We start from the raw sequence: 22,000 nt of genomic DNA, 5'->3' as shown, positions 1-22,000 counted from the left end.
GTGTCAAGTCATTCCTACATATAAAATTTTACCTTATTATAACACACACATATAAACCGATAAATGAAGAAACATATAACATGAAGTAAATAAACCAGCCACATGAATGAACACCATAACACACTGAATTTTATACGTGGAAAACCTTAAAGAGGAAAAACCACGGTGGGATTTGTGACCAACAATATTAATTCATTGGCCATATGAAAGATATTACATAGCATGGGGGTCTGCACATGCAGGAAGGTACACTTCCTAGAGCACACTCCTCAACACAAAAGAGTCTCACTGACTACAAGCTTCTGCTGAGATAAAATAGTAATGGTGAACTCACAAAATGCATCTGCAATGCCAAAAAGAGTTTCGATTATAGCTCGGTTTCATAAACCCTGAACCCTTCTACCAATATCTCCTTTCCTCCAAGAATGATATAACTTTCACATACAAATGACCTACATACATATCCTTCGCATCACACAGTTCTACTTCCTTGTCATATATTAAAATGACCTAACATACTAACTTATATACCCTCTACAAACAATATGCCTTATGTAAACTTACAATACATTACAAAAGATATTCAATGTTGGACTTATACAAAATGATTTTACAAATAAAACCTTTCAGATCCCAAACTCATGTCAGCTTCATTGAAGTGTTTTATGCCAATGTCGATGATGACCCTGATTACTCCAATGTCGGTATCTGTCGGTATATGCCTTCTACAGAATCTTGTTGCCATCAATGACAACATATGATCCCAATGAGTGTCAATTGCCAATATACATATCTTTGCCAATTCTAGTTCTTTCTCTGATTGCTTCTTAACTATATCAGCATAGAAAAATGAAACATTATATGTGTAGGCTAGAATTTTGCCTCCTATCTCAATAGATTTTCTCAAAAGATCTTTGTTCAGGGATAACAAAAACCTCCCTATATCAATATGATGAATACTAAGATGGGGGGGTGAATTAGTATGCCAAAACTCACTGCACTAAAACCCTTAAACAGTCTGAAGATAAACCAGTAAAAGAGTTTAACAGACAGACCGATTACCACACATGCAAACCAAAATGCAAATAAAGCATTCACCCACAAAAGCAATACAACCATAACACATGATATTTGATGTGGAAACCCAAATGGGAAAAACCACGGTGAGATGGAACTCACAAGTCACTATCTACAGAATAGAAACCAGGCCAGTTAAGGTCTTACAATGTTCTTCACCAGAACAGATCCTGTTAGGAATCTCAATCTTTGTTAGGAGATAAGTCTGATTAAAGACTACCTTGTTAGAGGATTTTAGATTCACAGAAGTGAACCACCTTGTTAGAGGATTTTACAAAGGCTTTGAGGCCTACCCGGTTAAGGGCTATAGACTTGTCAAAGATGTGAGTAATCAACAAGTGTTTGATCTATTTGATAGCACAAACTACTTGGTTAGATCCATTATTGCTCACAGTTAATGAATTCCAGCATTACTTTAGTCTTCTCTATCTCTCTCTCAGTTACAACTTGATCTTCTCAGATAAGATCATTCTTACAACAACTCAATAACCACCTTAAACCCTAGCATGACATTAACCCTTTCAGCAACAACTTAAAACCCTAGACATGATGTCCTTTTAAAGGAATCTGATTTCATGTCGGTCCAATAGGATTTCATTACAATTTCCTAGGTTCAATGAATCTAGACATACTCAGTAACACGACACAAAAAGCACTGTCAAACAATTGATGGATTGGTAACTCATCACAAAATGATGGTTGGTAACTCATCATAGAGTATTACCGGTTCATACAAAATACCGGTTGCCGGTTTGACAAAAAATGAAGATTGGTAAGAATGTGTTGTGCCACTTTGCTCCCTCGTACCGCTTGAGATCTATGAACCGCTAGGGGTCAACATGCCGCTTCAGACCGGGAAACACATTCTGCAAAATCACCAATAGCCTAAAGACTAGAATACAACATACCAGTTGGAACAAATACCGGTTGAGCTCTAGCTCATACAGATAAAGGGGATCTCAATACAAGTGTGTGTCCATCAATGACAATCACAACATAAACAACAAAAATGCCAACAATCTCCCCCTTTGGCATGGATGGTAACACTTAGGAAAATAAAATTTTGACATTTAAGTGTTTTACAACAAAAACATGCCTTTAACAAAATTGCTCCCCCTAAGCATATACACTATCCCTTAATCAATACAATGTATAGCAATTTTGCATACGGAGCATAAACATTGAGATATCAGAGCATATAGCATATATCAAAACATATATCAAAATTTCAAAACCAGATACTTCTCCCTATTCTTCTCAAAATAGATAGAGTACTTCTCCCCCTGTATTAGAAGATCAAAATTTTTAAACCAAAACCAGATACTTCTCCCCCTTTGCCAACAATGACAAAGTACCACTAAATAACCCTGTTTTCATTTGATATATATAAAAAGTTTATGACAACAATGAATAATATTTGTCAAAATCTGATTTATAGTCCTGCAAAAATTGTTTCATGGATAGAGACCAGGACTCAAGTAGGGAGGTTGCCACTTCTTTCTCTGTTTGCATTTGGGATACCTATTCCTCCATGGCATCAACTATGCTCATCTCCTGCGTAACTGTCAAGGCATCCAGGTTTAGATAACACTTTTGAAGAATTTGCAGTCATGGAAGTAAAACCAGTTGAAGCTCCTACAAATCCCTAGACTATGTACTGATCTCTTGCTCCATCTTGGCTGACTGGATCTGAAACCGGTGAACGGTTTGCCCATAAGTTGCAAAGGAATAATAAGGAGGCTTAAATGTGCTTAAGTAGGATTGTAAGTCCATTTGAAGCTTTTGCTTCTTAGTTAGCACATCATCGCAGAATAGATGGGTTGACATATTTTGCTTAGTAGCAAGTTTCCCTCATCCAAAGCATCCCTTATATCCTTTTGGTCTTTCAGAAGTTCAGATCGGAGCTCATTCAACTTTTTCACTAGAACAATGTTAAGAGCCTTTGGATGCTCTTTCTTGACATTTGCCTCAGCTGCTTCTTCTAGGCTCTACACCTGATCATCCACTACAATACATAGTAGTTTGAGTTGTGCTAGTGATGATTCAGTGGTAGGAAGATTAGTACTGGGGATCAAACCGGTAAGGGTGTCTACAGCCGCTTGAATGATATCTTGCTACTTTTTTCCTTCGTATGATTTCAAGGCGCTCTTGGGAAACCTTGATGCTCTGCATAAGCTCTGACTCACTTGCAGACTGGAGATCAATAGGACTCGAGATATCAGCCGATTTGGCTTGGCTCTTGTTGCCTTAGGAATCTCCATCTGTGTGCTCTTCATTGCTTCAGCTACCTTGTCTGCTTCTTCCTTCTTCTTTTTCTTAGCTTCCTGCTTCTGTTCTTGTGCCTTATCTTCCTTTGCTTTCTTTTTCCTCTCTATTTCCTTCCTCTTCTCTTCTTCTTTCTCTTCCTCTTCCTTCTTCTTCTTTTCTTCTTCTTCCTTCTTCTTTGCTTCCTCTTCCTTCTTCTTCTGTTCTTCTTCTTCCTTCTTCTTTGCTTCCTCTTCCTTCTTCTTCTTTTCTCTTCTCTTCCTCTTTCTTCCGTTTCTCATTTTCATCCCTCTTCTTCTTCTCTTCCCATTCCTTAGCCACTTCCTGTGTGTCCTTAGCTTGCTCACCACCCTGTTCAACTTGTTGTCCTTGTTCTGTTCCTTCAGAAGGTATGTCCTGAGTGACATCTTCTATGTCTAGTGCATCGACATCAATAGTGTCGATTGGTTCTTCAACCAGGTGTCCTTCTTCATCAAAAACTTCATCCAATTTGGAAATAACTAGTTCTTTTTCCACTTGGAGGTTGGCCATTCATGCTTTGTGAGCTAGAACAACATGATTCATATGCTGATGAGTGTCTTTTTCAACATTATCAATTCTTCCCTCCAACAACCAGTGTCTTCTTCTCCTTGTGAAGAAGAGACCTTTATTTTGATCTAGGACATCAAATAATTCTAAATTTGAGAGGTCGAGAAAGTACTGTGCAAAGACTTTCTCCCTAATCTCCTGCTCTTTTTCAAAGGCAATGCACCATTTATTATCTAATGCTTTAAATAAAGAATCCGGTGTCTGAGATTTAATCTCTGATGGCGACTGGTCATTTTTGCACAAATAAATAATGATTTCCTATAATACTTCTTCCTTCTCTTCATCACTAAAATCATCATAATAATCTACTAAATCATGAAGTAATTTTCTCCTAATATTCTTAACTGTCCTTTGAAAATGTGTCAAAGGTTTGTATGAGGAGATATCAATATTTACCGGTGCGGATGTTGCTGGTTCTTTCTTCTTCATTTTCTTTGTTTGTCTGGCCTTCTTTGGCTTTTCATTAGACTCGGTCTCTTCAGAGTCTAGTTCATTTGTCTTAGTCTTCCTTTTTCTTTCAAATACTTTTGCTAGTTCTACTTCCGGTTTCTTCTTTATAGGTGACCTCTTGGTCACTCTTGGAGTTGTAGTAGTAGCCGGTGCCGATGCTGTAGGCACTGCCTTTGCTTTCTTTGCAGCCGGTTCTTTCCCTTTCTTAATAGAGGGTTCCTCAGCCGGTGCAATCCTCTCCAAATAGGTTCCGGTCCTCTTAGCCTTAGGATCAAGAGGCAAGGCAATAAGGGTTGAGGCATACTCTTCCAGCATGTCATACATAACCTCATAGCCCATTGGCTCCACTTCCTCCATTCTAGGCTCAACAACCTCCATTAAGCATTTGTCCACCTGAATGGTGAAATAGATGTCATCTTCGTATTTATTAATGATATCACCTGAGATCCTTACCCTTTGACTCATCTTTCTTTTGAACTCATCAAAATATTTGTTCAGTACTTCAGGGTAACCGGTTCCAATGGCTTGTACACTTTCCTTGATCTGCTTGGTTATTGGTTGGTCAGGAGACCACTGGACATCTCCTACTCTAGGAAAGTAGCCTTGGAAATAGAAGAACAACCCTACCAGTAGTTGTCCAAACTTAAACCTCAGCGCATTGTCCTGTTTGATTGCCTTTAGATTCAATAGGAGTTGCCTCTGCATATCGGTGCATAGGTCAAATGATGCATCCTCTTTAATCATCCGGTAAGTGGCATTTACCACTGCAGCAGATACATAATTAATCCTGCTAGCTGAGAATGCTCTATAGCCTATCACCATGCAGGCGTATTTCACCAGATCATCCTTGATAAGATTAACTGTCATACCCCGTGAGTCACTTGTTGAACCGTGAGCTTGGCCATTTTGGTTTTGCTTACCGTTCTTAGGGCTGGCACTTCCCCTGTGTTACAGAAACCAGTGACTGCATGAATTACCTGAGGCGTGATATCATGCGTCCTCTCCAAGTACATCTTGTCACCATGGACTCTGCTCAAAATGATCCTGATATGATCCTTCGTAAAATATTCCAGAAAGTATACTGCATTATGGAGTTTCTTCTTCTCTAGGATACTAAACTCTGGTTTGATCATTTTGTCCTTGCCACAAAATAAACCTAACTGGGTGTGAATCACTAAAGACCCTAGGTCTTCTATTTTGCAATCAATATAATTTGAAATTCCCTCTTCAACTATGACTCCAGCCGAAACTTGTGATAAGGCATTATATTTGGACTTCCTTTGAATGAAACTTTTTGACTCAATAGATGTACACGAACTGGTATGAGATGCTGAAGCCATTGTAAAGTATTTCAAGAACATGAAAAATACCTTTAAAATGCGAATTTAGGGCTTCCTGATCCTGCTTCACTCCACTCTCTGTCGGTTGCCAAATCACCGCTTTGTGTTCTCCACGACCGCTTGCAAACTGAATTTGAATCACCTTCAAGATTATTCAATTTCTTGAAATCTTAGCTCAAATTGCCTTTTCTTTGCTCTGCACTTTGAAAAACTTCTCTTCACTCGAAGACTGATAGTGAGAAATGATTTAAAAAATGCTTTTATACATGTCTCTCACCTACTGCCATTAATGCTCCTCTATTAAGGTGTAAACCCTAATTTGCCTTTTTACCATTTTTGATCTTCTGCCAAGCGACAGGTGTTGCATACCGGTTAAGGTCTTTTACCGATGTAAACTGGGGGTTCAAAAGCATTTCGCCATTTGCTCCCCCTAAGCCTTTTGAGGCTTAGTTTGCCGGTTCTGATATTTCCACACTAGGTGCAAAAATTGGTTCCTCTTCCAACATTGTTGGTTTCTTCCTCCAGGTTTTGTTCATGTCCATTTGAACTATTTCAACATCAATTTCTCCTTCCTAAGTGACTAGTATATCATCAGATATACTTTTTCTGCTTCTGCAGAATCTTGCAATGTGACCCGGTTTGTTGCAGTGATAGCAAACCAATCCAGGTGCTCTCCAAGGTCCATTGTACATGCTTCCATTCTTCCTTCTACATGTTGTAGTAGTGTGACCATGACCATGACAGATCATACAATTTTCTCTCCATCCGGTTGCCGCTTGATGGCCACCACTTCTCGATTGATGATTGAAGACATTAAACCGGTTGCGATTCCGGTTCACAAAAGGTTCAGGACCAGTTCGTTGGGTCCTTTGAGGATATCTTCTAGTGTTATCCATCACAGACCTGCATTCAAATGCTCTATGCCCAAACTTGTTGCATGCATAACAATGACCATTGAACTTATTGGATCTAGGTACATTGTTAATAAAGTAAGGAAAATTATTGTAGGCTTTGCTCCTACATACATTGGCAGTGTGTCCTTCTTTAAGACAGTTAAAGCAAACAGGTTTGAATCTTTGCTTACCTTTTCCTTTGAGTGTCGATTGCTTCTTTGATGCTTCTGCATTTGTACCTGAGGATTCTCCTTCCTCATGTCTAGAGAAACCAAGTCCATTGGTATTCTTTACTAGCCTAGATGACTCAAGCTTTTGCTCTAGCTTAACAGTACTTTTGTTGAACTTAGCAAGTATTTCCTTTGACTCAGAGAGTTCTTTGGAAATAGCAATATTTGTCTCCATTAGGCTTGCATTTTTAGAGATGGCTATGTTCAATTCTCCTTGCATGTCTTCCTTTTCCATTCTGCTCTCATGAAGGTGAGTAGTTAGTGCACTAATCTCTTGTTTCAACTTGGAGATCTCATGATCTCTGTCCTTTACAAGATCTTCAGCTTTTCTCTGGTTCTCAAGCTCTTCACTAAACCAGATAGTCAGTCCTTCCAACTCCTTTCTGAGGTTGGAGTTTGATTCATTCAACTTATTTACTTCTGCTATCATGGCTTCCATATCTGCTTCATCTGCATAACTATTTTCAGATAGCTCCATTAGCTTTTCTGCATGTTCTCTCCTTTTTGATTGAGATGCCTTGTATTTGACCATAAGATCATCATAGGCTTGCTTAGACTGAGTGAGTCGTTGAGTAAGTTCCCTCAAGGTGTATTCCCCCATATCTCTTTCTAAGTGGTTAAACTTATAGAAAGGTAGGCTCTGATACCAATTGATGAATACTAAGAGGGGGAGGTGAATTAGTATGCCAAAACTCACTGCACTAAAACCCTTAAACAATCTAAAGATAAACTGGTAAAAGAGTTTAACAGACAGATTGGTTACCACACATGCAAACCAAAATGCAAATAAAACATTCACCCACAAAAGCAATACAACCATAACACATGATATTTGACGTGGAAACCCAAATGGGAAAAACCATGGTGAGATGGAACTCACAAGTCACTATCTGCAGAATAGAAACTAGACCGGTTAAGGTCAGACCAGTTAAGGTCAAACCGGTTGAGGTCTTACAATGTTCTTCACCAGAACAGGTCCTGTTAGGAGATAAGTCTGATTAAAGACTACCTTGTTAGAGGATTTTAGATTCACAGAAGTGAACCACCTTGTTAGAGGATTTTACAAAGGCTTTGAGGCCTACCCGGTTAAGGGCTACACACTTGTCAAAGATGTGAGTAATCAACAAGTGTTTGATCTATCTGATAGCACAAATTGCTTGGTTAGATCTAGTATTGCTCACAGTTAATTCATTCCAACATTACTTCAGTCTTCTCTATCTCTCTCTCAGTTACAACTTGATCTTCTCAGATAAGATCATTCTTACAACAACTCAATAACCACCTTAAACCCTAGCACAACATTAACCCTTTTAGCAACAACTTAAAACCCTAGATATGATGTCCTTTTAAAGGAATCTGATTTCATGTTGGTCCAATAGGATTTCATTACAATTTCCTAGGTTCAATGAATCTAGACATACTTAGTAACACGACACAAAAAGTAGCGTCAATGTGTCGGCACCGTCAAACAATCGGTGGATTGTTAACTCATCACAAAATATCAGTTGGTAACTCATCATAGAGTATTACCAGTTCATACAAAATATTGGTTGTTGGTTTGACAAAAAATGAAGATTGGTAAGAATGTGTTGTACCGCTTTGCTCCCTCGTATCGCTTGAGATCTACGAACCGCTAGGGGTCGACATGCCGCTTCAGACCGGGAAACACATTCTGCAAAATCACCAATAGCCTAAAGACTAGAATACAACATACCGGTTGGAACAAATACTAGTTGAGCTCTAGCTCATATAGATAAAGGGGATCTCAATACAAGTGTGTATCCATCAATGACAATCACAACATAAACAACAAAAATGCCAACATAATATCTTTCATTATTTGTTCTCCTCTTTTCTTCCTGTAGGTTTTCTCAGCTATAGTCTAAGTTGCTTCCTCAAGGGACTTGAGTTGGTTAGAAGCATCAACATCCAATTGGCCAAGCCTGTCAATAGGAGTAGAAAAGTTCCCTATAATAGTCTCCGGTAGAAGACTTGACAAAATCTCCACAATAGTTTGGATGGTTTCTACTTCCTTCTTCTATTCCTTAAGCCTCTTCTTATGTGCTCTGGATTGCATCACAATTGTAATCTCCAATAATTTTGATGTACTCATATTGTCAACATCTACAGGCCCTTTGATGCCAAATGAGTCATCATCATCATCATCATTATGCTGCTTGACTAATGCATTTTCTAGTTCAATATATTTCTCCTTCTCAATTTTCTCTTCCTCTTGTTCTTTCTCCTTTTCTTGTTCAAAGGACTTTTTTGCAACATTTTTTGCAGGTTTCTCCTGGGTAGCCTATGAAACTGGTGGGAGTTGTGATTTCACTAGTTGATCTTTTACCAATGGGGGTAGAATATCCACACTTGGTTGAGTTGCCTCTATATCTACCACATTAACTTGTGAATCAGTAATAACAGGTAGTTGCTTATCTAGTTCAATAATATTCCTAGATAGATCAATGGTATCCTGTATGTCATCAACAAAAATTACCAGTTAGAAAGTAGTGTCATCCTTATTCTTTATAGGATAGGCAACATCAACTTGTAATATTTTTTCCTCATCCATTTCCAGTCCTTCCATAGTATCTTGCTCATTAGCCTATTGGGACTCTATTATTTTATGCATTTTCTGAATGTCCCTTGCTATCTAATGAGTCTCAACTTCAACAGATTACATCTTTCCACTTATTAGCTTTAATCTCCTTGACTTAAAAGGAAATTGTGTTTTGTGTTTATCAAGAAATGCAATTAACTCATCTTTAGACAAATCAGGAAAATATTGAATAAACACATTATCAATAATTTATTTTTCTTTCTTCACAGTTTCTTCCCATTTATTCAAAAGAATAGAATATCGTATACACCTAAAAATGGTCTGAAGATAATTAATTAAATAAATAATTATTTAATTAATCCCCCTTCCCAATTTAATTGAATTCACTAAGCAATTTGATTAAATACCCCCTTTCATCCACTTATTAATAAATCTAAGGATTTATTTAATAAGTTCATTTTCATAATCCCATTTAATTAATTAATTCAAATTAATTAATTCCCCCTATCAAATTCATCATCAAATTCATCTCATAATCCCCTAATTAATTAAAACAAATCAATAATGAGTTGTTGAGATTAATTAGCCTTTTCTTATTATTTGAATTTTTAAATTCAAATTCTCCTAACTTCTAACTACCTAACCTAACCCCTTCCTAACCTAACCCATTCCATCTAACCTTGGGTTTAATTAAATCCATCCTAGCTTGCACATCCTAACCACCATGTCCCCTTTCCTTGAACACTTTTCCCTCTCATGAGCAAAGCTTTGTGACACTTGTCACTAAGTGTTCCCTTTCATCCAACCTCTTCTAGAAGCCTCTTGACACTTGTCACCATAGAGATGACAATGTTCCCTTTCATCCAACTCCTTCTCCTACCAACCTCCAAATATTCCCTTTAATCCAACCTCTTTTCCAACTTCCTCCAATTTAACCATTGATATCTTCAGACTTAATCTTGATCGTTGATTCCTGCCACCTCACCCCTAGCCTTGGAAATCCTATAAATAGACCCCATTTTGGAGTTCAAAGGATCCCACCCTGAATCCCATCTCATTTTCTTTCAAGCATTGTTACTACAGGCATATGCAATCTTAGTTTATCATTTTAGCATTGTTATCATGATCAATTTTAGTTTAAATCTAGCTTATTTCTAGCTTAATTGCATCTTCATTCTAGCTTATTTTCTAGAATAATCATGAAATCATGTAGCTTAATCATGCTAACATTGCTAGCTTATGCATCTTCATCATTTAAATCCTCCATTTAAGTGTAGTCAAGTCACTGAAATTTGCATAACTAGATCTGAGAGCAAAATCCATACTCGCATTTACTAGGAGGCAATAGATTGATTAGCTATGGTTTTATCTTTCATTGATTAATTTTCTAACCATTGCTTATAATGATTTATTGAGTGTTTTGTGTTACAACTGTAGTACCCCTCCTCATTTGAACTCATTAGACTCATATTTTACTGTTGCTTACTTTCAGTGGATACATTACTATGATGTGTTATTCAAACTTATATGACATTACTTCATGCTTTATCTGGATATGAGATGCATAATTTATTTGCAGTATTTCAGTACTTGTGATTTATGGTATTTTATGGATTATTTCTATGTACTGACACTTTACTTTATCTATGCAATGTGTAATTATATGTTGCATGTCTGCGAGTGTATTGGATGCAAGGGGATGATTTTCCTTCACTCACTCCAGTGAGACAGGGAATGTTGCGATTCTCCTTCATCAGTGTGCATGTCATATTTTCTATATTGTATATATGCATGTGTGGTTCAATGATGCAGGATATTGTAGGTACAAGTACTGGGTAGGTATGGGGTATTGTCTCCACCTGGCTTCACAGGTCTGAGTATGCCTTATAATTGTTCGATGGAAGTGGAGGAGGTAGTAGTTGACCCTATTTTACCCTGTTACACTCTTGTGAGTGTCATCAGTTGGTTGTCTTGTCAGTTTGTTCAGCCTTCGTATTTTATCATTTTACTTTTTATGAGTCTTTGCTTGGGGTTTGCTCAGTTTGTGTGCTTAGTGGATTTAATTAATTAATTAAATTTATGGAGTTATCTCATAGTTGGTATTTTTGGAATTATGTATTTTATGCATTGAGATTTTAAATTTAATTAATTAAAAGAAGTTATTAAATTAAGTTGCAAGTTGCATTGTATTAGAAATATATCTTATTTAAATTTTAGTGAAAAATAATTAGATTAATTTCATTTATTGTTCCTAGAATTTAAAAAAAAATAAAAATGAATAAAAGAATAGATTAGAATTAAAGTATTGCTTTATTTTCTTTTTTTTAGAAAATTAATTAATTTGCATGAGAAAAGAAAAGAAAAAAAAAAGAAAAGGTTATGATTTTTACTTATTGCATGTTAATTTATCCCTTTGGTGGGAATTAGAAAAGAAAAGAAAATTGCTTTTATTACTAAAATTAAATATTAGGTTTTTTGGGAAAAATATGTGCAACCTAAAATTTTAGGTTAAAAGGGAATATATCTTTTTCTTTTGGGAGTCATGGGAAGGAGGTAGAGATTTTGGGAAGAAAAAAATTATTTTGGAAGCAATATTTTGTTGAAGAAGAAATTATTAGAGGATTACTAGTAAGAGGGATTGGCTTGGAAACCCTGTTGCAGGATAGAGCTCATCCATGTGAATCTTCTAGGAAAGCTTTACAGGTTGGGTTGCTTTGTCTGGTGTTCTTTTGTCTTCTTTAAATAAAAATAATTTAGTTGTTTGAATCTCCAATCTTTGTTGTGGAGATATTCATGTTTATTGATTCCTTCCTGTATGTTTTAGTTTTGGTGTTGTGAAAATTCATAGGGGTTTATGCTGGCAAAATTTTGCCAGATTTACCCTCCTCTATTCCATAAGAAGTTTCTTTGTGTGTTATGCAATTTTTGTGTTCTTCCTGGTTGAAGAAATTTATTAAAAAATTGGGTGAAGCAATAATTGGATTATGGAAGATATTTGTGTAAATAAAAATGGAGTAAAGTGGGGATGCATTGAATTTTATCTCTGTTGAAAATTAATTTTAACCCTTGTGGAAATTAATTTTAAATCCTTGTGAAAATTTGATTTTTAATTCTCTGTGAAAATGGATTTTTATATTCTGTAAAAATTGATTTTTTTTATAAATTCACTGTTGAATATTTTCCTTAAAAAAGGGGGGGGGGGTTTGTGAAATTTTAATCTTTGTATATGATCTATGCATTTATTAAAATTTAATTTTTAAATTTAAAAAAAAAATATATTAAAATGGGTTTTGGGAAGGGGTCGGTAGTTACTACCAATGGTAGCAATGCTACCGTACGGAAGCAGTACTATCGGTGGTAGTAGCTACTACTGCGCGGTAGCATTTACTACCGTAAGGTAGCAGTGCTATTGACGGTAGTACCTGCTACTGTAAGGGAGCAGTACTACCTGCAGTAGTACATGCTACCGTCGGGTAGCAGAAAACTACCAGACCAACATTTAATTTCGTCCTGGTTTGCGTGCCTTCGGCATTATGAGAAATTTGGTTTATTTGTATTTTTATCATATGTGTTATGTAAAATATATATATATATATGGTTTTTTTTAAACTTGGGCATTTTATTAATTAAGCTGTATTAATATCATGCAAATTTATTTATGTTTTAATATAGATATATTTAGTAATATGAATATATGTATATGATATATATATTCAGTGAATATATATATTAATATACTTATATTATATTATTATATATATATATAGTTAATTCAGAATTTGGATATTTCCAGAAAAGCTTATATTTTTTAGATTCTACATTTATTCTTGGAAATACATTAGAAGGTTAATTTTTATGTGCTTAATTTAGCCTTGTTCAAATGACAATTTTGCTTTTCTTTTATCAATGAGGTGTATTTTTGGCTTTTCTGAAATATCTGTATTTGCAAGTAATTAATGCTTTTTACTGTTTTAAAAAGATTGCCTGTTATAGGATCTTTAGAATAAATGGTATTCTCTGGTAAAAGCATATTTCATTGTAAATCTGATTTGAGTTATAGTCTTGTTACTAAGGTTGTTTTTACCCCTTAGTCAGGTGTCGTTGTATAACCCTGTTGTTGTGAGCCATTGTGTGTTATGTTTCCAAATGGTCAATCCTGGGTTAGTGAATGTGCATCCTTCACCTATGGTTTGTCAGGATTAGATATGGCTGTCAATTTTGCCATAGAATTCTCGTAGAGAGACCTTTCCTGTTAGTGTCCTATGAGAGAGTGGCTTTTAAGCAGGGGCCTCACCCAAACTGGATGGTAGGATAACCCCTCAAAAGTCAGTTAAGAAGTGATAACCTAATAATTGATTAGGGGGTGGGTAGCTAAATATTAACTAAGATAATGTGCCTCGCACATGGTTGAGTGCTTGTATAGGCTCAAGATGTGGTGAGAAGGCTTGGAATGGAAAACCTACCACCTTGTCTTTGCGAAAGGATTGGTAGGGTCTGCATGATGTTTAGATGGAGCCGGGGGTTCGGGAGAGGTTACCAGGATAACCTAGGATGGGGGTTGGGACCTATGGAGGCCTACCTAGGGTAACCACCTTAAGCCATGTGATGACACTCTCTCCTTAGAGTCACTAGTGTTTATGAATTGAGCCACATGGATGTTTGCGGAGTCATGTAGTTCTGTCGTATTTGTCTTATTTTTCTTCCTTGAGGGTCTTCTACTATCTCCTAGCATGGTGGGATGGTTCCATTTTGAGATCACATGGTTGGGTGGTAGTGCCACTTCCCATCAGATGTTCTGGATTGTATCTTCAGGCAAGGAAAGGCTTCACTGGTGTGTCTTGGTTTGTGGTTCATGTACTAGCTCATGTTCGTGATCACTGTTCAGTTGAGACCTTGTGGTCATTGTATCAAGCATTTATGTAACCTTGGCATTGTAACTTTTGGATATCATGGTATTTTTTGGAAGCCGTGTATTTATGGATATTGTAATATTATATCAAATGAATGTATGTTAAATTTAGTTGCTTTAATCTTTTGTATATATGATCTATGGGAAAATAAATGCATTGGAATACATTGATTCTTTCATTATGGAATTTAGATGTATGTGTAGGTTTTATCTTAAGCATTTAATTTTCCTAATTAGATGGACAATTGGATTAACCATGGTGTTAATATAGTCTGCAAATTAATCTTTGCTAGTAACCCTTAGGAAATCATGTGTTAGACTTCCGTTGTGTTATTAAACGTGCAATTGTTATAATTAATGCACTTAATCTTTACAAAAAAAATTATTTCACCCTTTAGTTGCCTAGTTGTGTTATTTTCCTTTAGGGTTTCTGGCGGGGCACTTCAACAACTGTAGGTATAATAGGTACACACTTCATGGGAATGACATTTTGGTGCCCACTGTGGGGCTCGAACCATCATTTTTGGCCTCTCAAGCTTTAACAAAACTTCTTTACTGTCGGATCTGATTCAGAATGTCGTACGAGTTGATTTTCCAACTCGTACGAACTTCCTTTTAGGCTAGGACAAAACCTAATCCTATGTCATACGAGCTTATTTATCTTGTTGAATGAGAGCTAAATTCATGTCGTACAGATTTCTGGCTAGTAAATCCTTGACTCGTATTAGCTCAATCTTGTGTCATACGAGTATCTTTATTCTGTCGCATGAGATCTAAATGCATGTTGTACAAATTTCTAGCTAGTAAATTCTATATCGTATGAGTCTATTTTGGCTTCTGTTTGAGATTTAAATCTTCGTCGTACAAATCTCTACATCTGTGTCTTCAAACATACTACAATTTTTAGGGTTTTCATGTGGAATTTGATCATTTACTAATGCTAATCTTGACTTGTTTATGAGATTTTTGGCAGCCTAACAAGTTTTGTAGGATGTTGTCAAAGATACGCTTGTCAAAGACTAAATTCAAAAAACAACCAATGACTACTAACGGATTTATTTTGCAGATTGCCTAAGAAAATTTGACTAAACTTTGTGTATTCCTTAAAGTTTTCTAGGCACACTTTGATTTTGCTAAAGGAAATGAACTATCATGTCTTATGTGATTTTGATGATAGACGAGTATTCTCTCACCTTTCTTAGGTGATCAGAAAGCTAGACTCATCTTCTACTTTTATTAGTGCATATCTGTAGCAGGCCTGCCCTCCCGCGGAGCCTAAAAATTTTTAAAGCCATTACAGCCGGTGTGAGGGGAATGACCTAAGTGGGAACAGATAATGCCAAGTAATCCAACCCACTATAAAATAAATGTGATTTGATGAAAATCAATTCAATGACAATGCTCAAGAATAGCTCTCCTCCTTACCTTTGGGTATATCAAACCTTGGTTTTCAAGGTTGGGAGACCTCTTAATTGATTTTATACCCCGACGCACCAAACGGATCCCTTACTAGTTCCGGTTAAAATAGAAGCTACCCAATTCACCCCCAAAAGGGTGATAATCTTTGTGCAAGAGAGATAGTAACTCTCCCAAGATACTTGCCATATCATGCCCCCATTAGCATTTGGATTCGGATAATATGGTGTTGAGAATCCATTGCGTGAGGCTCAGTGACCGTATTCTGATTAGCTATTGGGTGTGTACCTAAGTTAGCAAGAAAAGGTTTTCATTCTCAGCCAATTTCCTTAGGGTTTAGCATGCTTAGAGTCACTTATCACATCATGCGTTTGTTGTGTATTTATCCCTAAATTAAGAAATTAGACATATAAAACTGGAAAACATAAGCAAAACACCAAAATTCACTAATCAAATTTGGCAAAAAAAAAACATATTTTTCATTGTCCTGTTCTTTGTCGTATGAGTCAGGTGATCTTTCATACGAGATATCTGTTTTGTTGTATGGTTTATAAATTTTTGTTATACGAGTCTCTACTCTTTCAAAGGAAAATTATGATTTGTCGTTTGGTCTTGTATCTTTTGTCGTATGGTTCATGAAATATTGTCGTACGAGTCTCTATTTTTATCAGTCTAGAGTTGTTACTTTGCATGACTTTTTCAGGTCTATCATTTTTCTTGATCAATTTGCAGCATTCATAAACATATGTTATCTATTGCTTTGTGCTTGGATTATCTCCTTTGTTTGCTTGGTCAAGTTATCATCTGTCAAAATCAGACTTTAGAACATAAACACCTTAATATTTTCAAGTGTTCACCCTCAACAAGTTCAAGATCTTAACATCTCAAAGTGCATCATCACCCTCTTTGGTAAACTGATCACTCAAACATAGTTTCTCATCAAGATCTATCATCCTTTATCATGAAACTGAAACATTTGGTCAGGATAATCTTGTCCCACATTGTAGGATATATCATTCCTATTGGACTTGGTTCTTATCAAATCATCACCATTGCACTCCAAAATTGAAGATCAAAAAACTTGCAAACCTTTAAACACTTGAACCATCTTTTAGTGTCATATCACTCTATCATATCTACCTTGATAGTTGATCACTTATCAAAACAACTTTTGGACAATCGAACCCCTGAATGGAAATAGAAACTTTTGCAATAGCTGGAAATCATATCATGACATACCAAAGCAAAACACAAGAAGAAAATAAAACAAACCAGCATATCAGAGCAATAAAAAAAGTTCAAAATCAAAATCCAACTATGTTAAAACCTCACAAGGATTCAAATACATCTGTAAAGAAAGGTGGCTCTTTTATGCAACTCTTAAATATGTCCTTAAATGATTTGGCTGAGAAAGATTAAAATCGCGCACCTATGTCTAGCAAAGGATCATCCCCCCATAAGCAAATTGACTCTCCAAAGGCATCTATTCCTACACCTCCTAAAAGCTTGCAAGAATCTTCCATAGAATCCTCACCAAACAATATACCCATCAAGACTATTTCAGAGGATCCTATTCAAATCTCATCTCCTTCATATCCAAGCATTAATTCATTGCAACATCCCCATAGTGCTTCCTTGCAAATTGAATTCCTCATTCATACAACGCTTGTTAAACGTGTCCTAATAGATGGGGGAGCTGGCTTGAACATTTTCTCTTTTAGTCTTGTCCATGCTTTGGGTTATTCAAAAGATGCAATTGATCCCTTGAAAAAGATCAAAATTAAATCATATGGTGAAGCAGAACATTACTCTAAAGGAATTGTGATATTACCCCTCAGTGTGGGACCTTTGCAAAAAGAGACAGCATACCAAGTTATAGACTTGGACCTACCATACAACATACTCTTGGGAGGACCATGGATACATGATATACAAGCTATTACATCAAAATATCATTAGTGCCTGAAATTTTCATACAATGGGCAGGAAATCACAATATCAACATACTCAAATCCATTGCAGTGTTGTAGTAATCTAAAATCAGCTCAAGAGGTCATTGTTTCACATAATAGAGAGACAACATCTTCAAGCACAAAATCCAAGGAACAATCATTTGCATCAATTTGTCAAACATGGAAAAACAAATGCAGCTAAGAGATAAAGGGAATGGAGAATATTTGCTATCGTGGAAAAACAAACAAGAGCAACTTGAAATTGAAAGGGAAGAAGAAGCAGATATAGTAGTCGATGTAGGTCATACATATGCAGAACAAATGTTAGGAACTAGACCACTTGAATCAGAATCACATTTGGTTGACATGGACTTAACCGAGGATGATCAGGAATTTCTTGTACAAGGTCATTCTGTTGAGAGTACTGTTCTAGACATCAACATAGATATTGAAAGCTCTGTCATCTCTATCATGACCCCAAATATCTTTGACATAATTCAACTTAAAGATCATTTATCCTTAATCCCTCCTGAACCTATGGACTAAGAAAATGAAGGACATACTGCTATTGATACCTTTCCAAATGACCAGGCCATATCCTTATATCTTAATGAAATCAAACCCGCAACAACTTTCACCAGGGATTCCACTAACGTATCTTTAGGTCAAGTAGGTGTTAAATCTCCTAGTTGCAAAAGTGAAAATAAAGAAAACAATATCAGGTCTAATTCTAAAAACCATTTATTGGCAACATTAGACCAAGAAAAAGTAAAAATAAAGAACACATCTAACAGTGAAAACCTCCTTGAGGCATCGGAAGATGGGAGATTTGACACCTTACTTGAATTTTATCAAGAGAAGTCATTTATACTGATAAAACCAGTAGAGACAACTATCATTGGCATAATTGATCTACATCCAACAGTCTCTTTATCAAAACTAGCAAGGCAAAAATACTTGGAACCCTTCAAAAGGAGGCAAATCAATTTTACCTGTTCATATAAAGACATTCCAGAGTTCGACCCATATCTTACAATACATCACCCAAATATCAGTCTAGGAGCAGGCATCAATAATAAAACACAACATGGATCAGGAGCAATCATTCTATTCATCACACCACAAGGTCATACAATCCCAAAAGCATGCAAATTACGCTTTCCATACACCAATAAGACAATAGATTATGAAGCTTTGGTTACAGGTATCAAAATGGCTACAGAATGGAACATAACACAACTTCAAGTCTTTGGAGACTCCCAGCTTGTCATTAATCAAATTAATGATGACTATCAAACAATGGACAAAAAGCTAATGCCTTACAAAAATTATGATTGATGATATCAAGAAATACTTTGTAGAAATAACTTTTCAGCAGATTCCAAGAAATGACAACAAAGCAGTAGATGCCATGGCTACACTTGCTTCTCTCCTTCAGACACAGAAAAATCAACAACATTATGAATTCCTGGTGGAAGAGTTGTTTTACCCTACCTATAATTGTCCTGATTCCCAAACCATCTGTCAACTTATTAGACATGATTCCTCATGCTATGGCCAAACTTACACATACTTGAAAGATAACACCTTACCTCCCGACTTGTCAAAGAACCAAAAGAGAAACTTTATTCACCAATCCTCCCATTTTACTCTCGTCACAGATACCCTTTTTAAACGAGGTCTAGACGGTATTCTCTTAAGATGTCTCGAACAAGAAGAATCTAAGAAGGCCTTACATGAAGTCCATAATGACATTTGTGGCACTCATTCAAGTGGTCTTACCCTTTCAAAAAAACTCATACGCTTGGGCTATTATTGGCCGACCATGGAACGAGATTCTTTTCAGATAGCTAGAACATGCAAACAATGTCAGATCCATGGGAATTTGATTCATGCACTAACACAATAACTTCATACTTTGGCAACATCTTGGCCTTTCTATCAATGGGGTCTTGATCTAGTAGGAAAGGTAAATCCTTCTCCATCTAATGGTCAAAAATTCATCCTTGTAGCTATAGAATATTTTACAAAACAGATTGAGGTAGTACCTCTCATAAATATCAAAAGAAAAAAAATTGTTGGATTTATCTTGAATTACATCATATGTTGCTATGGAATACCAATGACCATTATCACTGATAATGGGTGACCATTCAAGAATCAAGATGTACAAGAGCTATGTGATAAATTCAAGATCCAAAACAGATTCTCTACACCCTACTATCCACAAGGGAATGGGCAAGCAGAAGCATCTAACAAAACTATTCTGAAAATCCTCAAAAAGACAGTAAACGATGCTGGAAGAGATTGGCATATTTAATTGAACCCTGCTCTATGGGCCTACCGCACTAGTATCTGCAAACCAACAGGGGCCACACCTTTCTCTCTTGTATATGGATCAGAAGCCATATTACCAATTGAAGTAGAGATACCCTCTCTATGTGTATCATTAAAAGGTCTCATCCCAAATGAAGAACAACGAGTATCTAGACTACAAGAGTTAGAACTGATCCATGAACGAAGACAAAATACCTTTGATCATCTAAAGGTATATCAGGAAAGAATGTGCCAAAGTTATAATCATAGGGTCAAACCACGAATCTTTCAAGTTGGAGAACTAGTGCTAAAAGAAAATCCAAGAAATCAGGTAGATCGAGAAAAGAAAGGCAAATTTGAACCAAACTGGTTAGGTCCATTTGTGGTCACATTAGTATTTGGATCAGGAGCATATCAACTATCAACACAAGATGGGGATTAGCTTGAAGAACCCATCAATAGTATGCACTTGAATAAATTCTATGTCTGAAAAATCAAAAAATCAAAAACACTAGAAAATTAGAAAATCAAAAACATTGAAAAATCAAAAAAAATAAAAATAAAAATAAAAATCAAATATGAGAAAAAGTGCAATAAAAATAGATGGTGAAAACCTGGCAAACAGGCGCTATCTGTCGGCTGGCTCTTCCATCTATTAGTTCATGCATCTTTCTGCTTGTATTCATTCATTTTCCATCAGTGCTATCCATATGCATAATAAAGATTTGTACATATGCAGGCATCGCAGCTACTCTCTCACCATGGTTTGGATCATTGGGCATATCATAATGAATTTGTTTCTAGGCTTGGGGCAAAATCCTACACTTAGCTGGGGGCAAAACTTCTTGATCATTCTAAGCTTAATCAAACAAGTAGAACAAATGGTTAGACAACTCTTATCAAGCAAAAACTGAGACATATCCAACATTGAACACAAGATAAAATTATCAACCATCACACTATCAGAAAGTCAGTCTAAATGCATGTATGATATCTTTTGGATAATTATTTTAACATGATTGTTCAACTTTTCTATATTAATTTTCGCTATCATGATTTCTGAGTGACTCCAGGATGTCTTTGACTAGAGGAACAAGGAAGAAACAAGATATTTTTCTTATCTGCTATCTGAAAATTGATCATTTATATGTGCAAATTTGTCTTAGGACATGATCATCAGAGTATCATCAAAGACATTTCCGATTTGTGTATTAAAATGATTAATACTGCCTGTTTTACACAAGCAACACTCAGGTCATCTCGCTTCAATTATACCTTGATGCTTGTGCTAACTTGCCATATCAAAATCTAGGAAAGCAATGCTCAGGTCATCATGGTTAATTATACCATCGATGTTTGCACTCACTTCCCACATTTAAAAATCTCAATAATGACAAACACAATAATCCAATGACTGGTCCGCTCGTATCTTTGCATTGCATTTGCATTAGCATTTTAGCTTGCATTTCATTCTTGCATGGGATCCCACATGCTCCTTTTATCCAAGGTTAAATCTATCACATGAATCATCAAAGTATCATCACAAGTGTATACACAATCAAACTAATGACTCATATCTCTATAGATATTGTCGACCCAACCCAAATATTATGCTATCCTCTCAACAAAATCAACATCAACAAATCTAAATCATCTTGCAACCTGATACCAACAAATCTATCAGTGTTTTATCTAATCAATCTTATCAATTCTATCAATCAATCACATATAAATCGATTTTCTCTAGTCTTATACAGGATGTATCCTTCCTAAAACCGGATGCTTTTGATCAAGTCTTATACAAGATATATCGTTCCTAAAACCAGACGCTTTTGATCAACTTTGTCTTATACAGGATGTATTCTTCCTGAAACCAGACTAAATCTCAATCAATCTTATCATATCAAATCAAGCTTTATCAATCAATCAGAATTGTATCATCAAGATCAAAGAACTCGCATTTTCATTAATCAACATTGCAAAAATCAAATCAATTCTAATCGG

This window comes from Cryptomeria japonica, chromosome 2 (genome assembly GCF_030272615.1).
Source record: "Cryptomeria japonica chromosome 2, Sugi_1.0, whole genome shotgun sequence".
In the NCBI taxonomy this organism is placed as follows: Eukaryota; Viridiplantae; Streptophyta; class Pinopsida; order Cupressales; family Cupressaceae; genus Cryptomeria; species Cryptomeria japonica.
Note: the sequence above shows the minus strand (reverse complement) of the source record.